Source organism: Pinus tabuliformis, chromosome 1_2 (assembly GCF_031772625.1).
Source record: "Pinus tabuliformis cultivar Carrire ecotype Pingquan chromosome 1_2, CPIR1, whole genome shotgun sequence".
Lineage (NCBI taxonomy): Eukaryota > Viridiplantae > Streptophyta > Pinopsida > Pinales > Pinaceae > Pinus > Pinus tabuliformis.
This window is the reverse complement of record NC_142298.1, coordinates 37,793,256-37,801,811: the sequence shown is the minus strand read 5'-3', so window position 1 is coordinate 37,801,811 and position 8,556 is coordinate 37,793,256.

The following is an 8,556-nucleotide window of genomic DNA, read 5'->3' as shown; positions in this document are numbered from 1 at the left end:
AGATGCAAATGCTCTAGATAAATGGTAAAATCTACTAGAAGGATATTTTTCAATCCATAATTTTTCTCATAGAGAAAATGTTACCTTTACGCCACTTAACGTTGGCCCCCATGTCAAGGACTAGTGGGAAACTTAGTATGAGCTAAGGGATAAGAAAGAATCTACAACGCCTGTATGGTTCTAATTTTTAGACAGTTACTATTTTTAGACATTGAAATATTATTGGATTTAATGGTGAGGGAAGACATGATGAGACTTATGTGGTGATTTAATTATATTATTGTTGTCGAGTTAATAAATAAACTAGTAAATATTCAGGAAATAGCACTAGAGTGTAGAAGACTTCTTTCCCTCTTGGAAATGTCGGGGTGGTCAAGTCCACATGATGGACCTTCCATAAAAGTGGTCCTAAAACTCCCTAGCAGACAAATAAAAGAAATTAAATTAACATAATGGAAGAGAAAGGTTATGTTAATCACTTAGTGGGAGACAAATACTAAGTGGGGTGGAATAAATCACTACGGGAGAGAAGAGTGTGCTTTAAAGAAAAATAAAAGTATATATTTTTTGAAAAAAATAAAGAAAAAAGGCCTAGTCAAATGGTTTGAAGACCTTAAAGTAGGATGTTGCTAAAATATGTTGGGAAGAAAAATATATAAAAACAAACCACCTAGGAATTAAAGAGGGGTTGATTCTGGAGGGAAAGGAAGTCTTTGCTCCAAGGGAACTGCCATAGAAGTTCATGGTCAAGAGGAATGTGCTCGGTGTCTAATTAATTTCCAAGAGGAGATTACAATAAGATATTTGGTTTAATTTTATTATTGGAATGATAATAAATCTGTATTTGTAGTTTATTTTATGAACTGTTGTTGTATACCTTTCAATTATGAGTCAATTCTAAATGTTAATGTATAAATGTGTGGATATATCATATTGTGCATATCAGTAGTGGTATGTTAGGTATTATAAATTATAGAATGTAGAAGAGATCTCTTGTACATGCTTGAACATGAAGTCTCATAGATTTTTTTTGAAAGGAATCACCAAGTGTTAAAGTATTATATGTGGGGATGTATACAACAAAACCATTTTGCATGCATTATATCACATTTGTGAATTGAATATGGTGCATCCATTGTGAGAGTAGGCATAGGACTTAAAAAGAATGTGTGCAGGTAATTTTGACATTTAATACAAAAATGTACTCACAGGGAAATCTAATAAACTAAGCTAGTTAGTGTTCTGATAGAAAAAAGAAAAATTATCAAATTGTCTCTCATACCATAGGGCAGTATGCTAGGGATATTTGATAACCAATTCTATAATACTCTATGTTACTACTAAAATTAAAAACTCTTATAGAAATTGGAAAAGATAATGTAACTATAGTACACATAATTACAAGGAAAAGAAAAAAACACGCAATAATAATTAATTCTCTACGAAAGTGAGATAGTTGGATAGGGGGCATAGTCATTATATAATTAAAGAAAAATGAATGGACATAACCTATTACTAACGCAAATCAACCATGTGAATAACTATAGTAATGTAAACAAAAGGATGGGTATTTTTTCATCTGCAAAATGATTTATATATACAAGTTATCGGCATGTACGAGTTTTATAAAAAAAATTAACAAAGAATTGTTCCTACTAAATGTGAAGTGTCCAAACAACAATTTTACAAGTGACAAATTTTGTATTATATAAAATAAATGAAAAACGAAACACAAAGACATAAATTTCCATGGACTACGTTTGTAGGGTAAAACTTAATTATCATCCCAAGTGTTTAATAGTTGGAGGATTAGAACAATAATCCAAAGGTAGCATTACTTTATTAGGGGAGGGTAATTAATTCATAGGTCATTGATGGGGAAATCCTTAGAAAAACTCCAAAATCAAACGAATTTGACCCACTTAGGTTATATTAGGGTCTAGCTAGTTTGACATTACAGAAAAAAGAAAACCTCTCAACATTTCTAATCAACAACTAATACAATTATTTTAACAAATTATGGTGTAATATTTTAAGCAGGTGAAGAGCTATGCAATTTGCAAGTATGAAAAAGTGCATTGTTAGATAGAAACCTGAAACATAACTAATGGAAAGGAAGAATTAGCCCAGTGTCAAGGTCTAAGAACCTAATTCTTATGCGCTCATGCTGCCGTTCCATCATATGATCTATACCTATTTCAATCAAAATGAATATATGTTGGAATATGGTTACAAAAATAAATGAAACATAATTAAAAATGAAATTAGAATGTTATAAATATCCTCTCCTATGCTCGAGACTAAATGTTTCTATTCTCCACAAAATTCTGCACTATAATAGGAAATTGAGTGGCATTAGTCGAACCTCTAGGAAATTAGTAAAGTACTGCAACTTAACTATAATGAAACATTGTAATTGGTACCTAATCACATATGATTATCTATTTCCTTTGATATACCTTGAGTTGAATGAGAGGAGTCAAAGGTATTTCATCATCCCCCATATCACCGAAGCTTTCTGAATAGGGAAAGTGAAAAAAAAACCTCAAAAATTTTAAATAAGGAGTAAAGCGTTTGCAACATTCCTAAGTAAAGAAATGACTCAGAATGTGTGTAGTCAATGTTAGCATTTACGAAGAAACAAAAAGAACAAGATAAGCATTCTTATATGACCAATTTAATATTCAACCTGAGGTGAATGATTAACTCAATCTAAGGATTTTTCCACAACAAAATGATTTCCCCAATCCACACTCCAAACTCAATATAATGTTTAAATACTGAAAATAAGAGGAGGAGCAATATTACCTGTGATGTGTAGAGGGTCCTCGGTGAGTGCTCCATATACACCTGAATGAGGTAAGGGTTTATTAAGATTTCTCATTAACTCTCAGAAAATTAAAACAAATAAATAGAGAGGAACAACGAAACCTATTGACATAACATACCTCTGAAGTATAAATCGAAATGTTTTGGGTATCAACTAAAAGCCAAAAAAATTCTTAGAGTCTCGGGATGAACAAAGGTAGTGAAACAACAACCCTTGCTTGAATAGTGTGTACATATCCTTGCGAGTTATGAATACAAATATTCTACTAGAATAATATATATATATATATATCTATATATATATATATATATATATATATATATATATATATATATATATAAGCACAAATAAGGAATTGCATACTTGGAGGGAGTGCAATCTTCAACTCCTAACTCCTGAATGCCTAGAAACATCATCTCTCATCCTCGGAATATTTCTTTTGAATTTCCACACGTCCAGAGGAATAATGGGTATGATTATTCAAGGGTTCGACCTACGAACTCAGTAATTATTAACTCAACAAGTGAGTCTGGTAATAAACGAAATCACTAATAAAGACCCATCCTATGAGATAGCCAGATGATACTTGTACACCTCTTGACACAAAAGATGGTATGAAATTGTAGGATAAAGGTCACCATTTCCTCCTTGTAGTCACACAAGGGGTGCAACACACCAGATGTGGAAAACAATAGCTTTCTGAAACAAACACCAAATGAAGGTAGCATTAAATGACGTGTAACCCTAACAAAATTTTCCATCATCGGATAACCTTGTTTACTCCCAACCGTTGATGATAGGCTACCAAAAATGCCATCTGAAGTTCACATGGTCACCTTTGACATGGCCCATTACGATGCTACCAAGTACACAGTCGTGTTCACATATTGCGATGGTTCCCTAATTACTCCAGTCACCATCAATTTTTGAGCCAGATGTATGACACTAATGTAGGCATGATATGGTCATGAGAGGTAAACTTGAGCATTACATGAGAAGACTTGTCCATACAAAGAGTAGGTCAACTATATTCAGTTCATCCAACCAAGTGTGCTAAGATATTAGGTAGAAGACATGCATATACACCTAAGTTTAGCATTATTATAGGAAATGATATAAAGTATGAGTGTATGATGTTTGTCAATATAATCAAAAGTAGACTACCATAACCTAGGAAGCATTAACGATGTTGATCTAAAGTATTGAACATATAGGTATGATTTGAAGACTAAAGTTGCCAAGGAAAACTTAACTATTGAAATAAGTTCAAGTGAAACTCTTGTATATCATTAGAAATACTATTAGCATGTAATGGGAAGCAAAGATTTAGGGAAATGGGTTTATAGAAGTGACATAAATGAACTCCTTGGGGATGCTCATATATCTATCTATCTATATATCTATATATATATATATATATATATATATATATATATATATATATATATATATATATATATATATATATATAAATAAAGCTCATAACGTGAATGCAATAGTTAAGGCATCTAACAATGAAAGTGTTGCACTATCCATTTGAATAGAAAAGAAGTATAGTTTAATAGAAATAATGCCCATTATTGATACTTTAACCATATTTTTATCGTAAAAAAGATAATAAAAAAAACATAAATACATAGTGTCTATAATTGTGTTCATAATCCAAAAGTTACATAGGATAATTAGAAAATCAAGGAACTAATGGGAGGGGATAATTATTACCACCTGTACCTCGAGGAGGCCAACATGGCTATGATAAAGAACAAGGATTCTTGAAACTAAAAAGGATAGATAATTTTCTTTTACAGGGAGAAATATATTTATGAAATGTAGATAACAATTAAAAAGGAAAATATCATGTACTAGTAGGAAATATACGAAAACAAAATGGGATTAAATCTAAATATTAACGAATGAGAATGTATGCAAATTATGTATCACTGACTTTAACTTATGGTACATAGAAATGATTATTGATATTAAAAAATAAATTGACATACGCAAGATATGATATTAGAGATGCGGGTTCAGTAATGAGGCCTATCGGCTCATTAGGGGCTCATGTTCCAAGTGTTGTAAAATGCTCAAAAGTGAAAGTGCTCAGCACTTGTTTGAACCTAAATTACCATAAAGAGCTCGTCCTCCTGATTCCGGTGTCGCAAATGGTTCAAAAAATGGTCTTCGTGTGAGGAAGTTATGGCAAAAATAATTGCCCAATAACACTCAAATTTTGACTTTTTTCAAAAAAAATTAAAATAGAATATTCCTTTGAATATTCTTGTTCGGCAACCAATCACAGGCTGCCACGTGGCAGACTGGAGGCCACCACATGGCCTAGATGACATCAGCAGGTATATGGCATTTGCTCTAAAGTTTTGCTACTTCCGTTGTTTGATCCCACAACCTACCAGCAACAAACGCCACGCTTTACCATTAGACCTTGAATTGGTGGTGGATCAAGCTATATTTGAAATTTAAGGTTGTTTGGGTGAGGCCCAGAAGGGGGCTAGCCCCCTTAACATATGACCCTAGCCCCATGACCGAGAGCCTCAACCACAAACTGCCGGTGCAAATCCCAAATGGTCACCATTTAATTGGGGAATGTAGTCACATAACTAAATGCAACGTGGAGTTAAACACAGAGCAACTGACAGTTAATCCGAGATAGTGTAACCGCCGCCCGAAAATCATTCACATGCAAGCTGTTAACTCTCAGTTAAGTCGCAGTTAAGTTACCAGAATATTTGATGGAGTGCCAGATTTGGGTGGGCCCGCCATATTTGGTGGCCCTATCTAGCCTCCAACTAAAGTTAACTGGAGTTTTTCTAGGGAAGACTGGCAGTTCAATAAATGAGCCTTAACTTTGGCTAGGAAAGTCCTTTTTGGATGATTTTTTTTTAAATTTTGGCTATTCAGATGATTTTGAAGCTATTGGCATAGGTTAGAGAGCAATCTGAGGTCATTTGCGGGTGTTTTTGCTCTGTGGAAGTTCTAGGAGCCACGAGGGCCTAGTACTGTGGGAGTTGTATAAGGTTGTAAGAACCCATTGGATGAGAACCAGTAGTCATTCCTGACTGATTTGAGCATTCTAAATCCATTTTTACAGGCCATTTCACCTTTTGAGGCTTGTATTCAACTATATATTCATTTTTAGCTTTAAATCAAAATGAGGACATGCCCATTTGGGAGCCTTGGACCGAGTAGATGTAGCCCAGCAAGGGTGAACTGCTTCATCAACTTCTTTTGCATATGTGGTTGAGTTATTTTTTAGAAAAAATCTGTTTTAGTATGTTAAACAAAGAAAGGAAATAATTCTACCATACTTAAATGGGTCATAAACAGCTGAAAATTTCATTTGTTTTTAACTACAAGACAAGTACATCATGTTAACATGTACATTTACTGAATTGAATACCTTGCTAAGCATTTACAAGTACGTTCACATTCAGATCAAGTTGGTATCAAAGCTATGTTGTTGTTTCTTTGTATTAAAAGCAGTCAAATAAACTATAGACAGAGCCTGAAATGAGCCAGGTAGCCTTCGAAATGAACTTGTTATACAATTGCAAAGTAGATAAACGCTCTTTCAGTCAATCTCTGGTGTAGTTGTCTTTTGATTATTTTTGTACAAGGATATTTTGACTGTCTTGCAAGTTTTGATGCTTACCAGGCTGAAACTTCAGAGAGGGGAAGGACATTTGACTAGAGAACGAGAGAATCCTCAGTCAAGGAGGGCCAAGGTGCCATTATCTCCACCTTCAAATTCACCCTCAAGAGTCTCAGCAGAAGCTTCAAGAATGTCTGAACAGGAAGGAGAAATGCCTGTAGACATGGATCCAAAAGAAGAAGAAAGAGTCTTCAGAAAGGCTTTCTTGGACCTCACTGAAATGGTGAGAGTATTGTACCAGGAAAGAAATGAGAAACTGGTTGAAGAAGGGTCTAAACATCCACATGAAGGAGAGGGCTCTTCAGGAGGTAAGAAGGATGATGATCATTCCAAGAAAGGACATGGAGGAAATGGTGATCCACCACCCCCATCGTCACCTTCTTCCTCTTCATCGTCATCTTCATCTTCAGTTCATAAGCATAGATCCTCTGGAAAAAGTCCTTTTTTGAAGCTTGATGTAAAATTCGAATTGCCTATGCTTAATGGTGAAGTGAATACAGAAAAGCTTGACAACTGGATTAGGCAGTTGGAAGTTTACTTGAGGATCCAGAATATGCATGATGATGCCACAAAGATTCAGTTGGCTTCTTTGAGAATGGATGGAGTAGCATTGGTTTGGTGGGAGGCCAAGACCAAAGAGGAAATCAAGAAATTTGGTAAGGTTACATTAACATGGACTGAATTTCTGTTAGCCATTAAAAATCAATTTTATCCTCTTTCTCACATGCAGAAAGCCATCATGAACTGGCAAAATTTTAGACAGCTTAAGGGTCAGAATGTCCAAGACTTCACCCAAGAATTCAGGAGAAGAGCTCTCTTGTTAGGGGTAGATTTATAGACCCAAGAAACCTTGTTGAAATACATTGGTGGCTTTCATAGCTACCGTAGGCATACCATCTTGATGTTTAATCCTACTAGCCTAGATGAGGTTTGTGTCCAAGCTAGCCATTTACAGGCTAGGGGGAAAAACACATTTGAAGAGGGTAGAAATGAGCCCCTCAAGGAGAAAAAGAAAGAGAAAACCTCCAAGGGTAAGGACAAAAAGAATGCATTTGTCAAAGAGGAGAGCAAGAAAGTGATTTGTAAACACTCTTTTAAAGTAGGCCATGAAGAGAAAAACTATTGGAAACTGCATGCTGAAAAAAGACCCCAATCTAACAAAACCAAAGGGAAATAGAAAACTGCTACTACTACATCTACTTCACAAGATTTAGGGGATGATTAGGGTGATGAGACCAAAATTGCAGCCATGGGTTTGAAAAACTTGAAGGGAAAATAAATTGAAACTCAAGCCAGCACTAGTACCTCAAACTGTCATGTACAAGCTCCTAATGAGGAAGAAAGAATTGAACTATTTCATGTGAGGGTAATTTCAAAACATACTAAAATTGACACACTTTTTGATAGTGGGTCACAAGAAAACCTTATATTAGAAGACTTGGTCAAGCAACTTAAACTTGAGATCGTTCCACATCCGAAGCCATATCCACTTGGATGGATTTGCAAGGATGAAAATTTACAAGTTTCAAGAAAGTGCACATTGCACTTTGCAATTATTGCACATTTTATTGACACAGTTGAACTTGATGTAGTACCTTTGAATATAGCAGGAATTGTTTTGGGAAGTCCTTACTTATTTGACAAGAAAGCTATCTTCCATCGCCATGAAAACAAATATCATCTTTTCAAAGATGGCAAGGAGTTCATTGTTAGAGCTCATCACAAGAAGACAAATGTAGCAATGGTGAATGTAGGACAGGTAAAAAGGCTAGTCAATTCAAGTAAAAATTTTGTTCTGCTTATGATTAAGCCCAAGGTTGATGTAAATCATGAGTCATTTGACAATTGTGATCCCAAACTCAAATCAAATTTGTATGATGTAGTTGATGCACATCATGATATGTTTCAGGAACCAACAGGTTTTCCTCCTAAGAGGGAGATTCAGCATGAACCATTTTCATCCAGATTGTCCTCTTCCAAACATAGGCATGTATCGCATGTCTATCATGGAGAATGCTAAAATCAAAAAGAAAATCAAGGACTTGTTGGACAAGGGTTT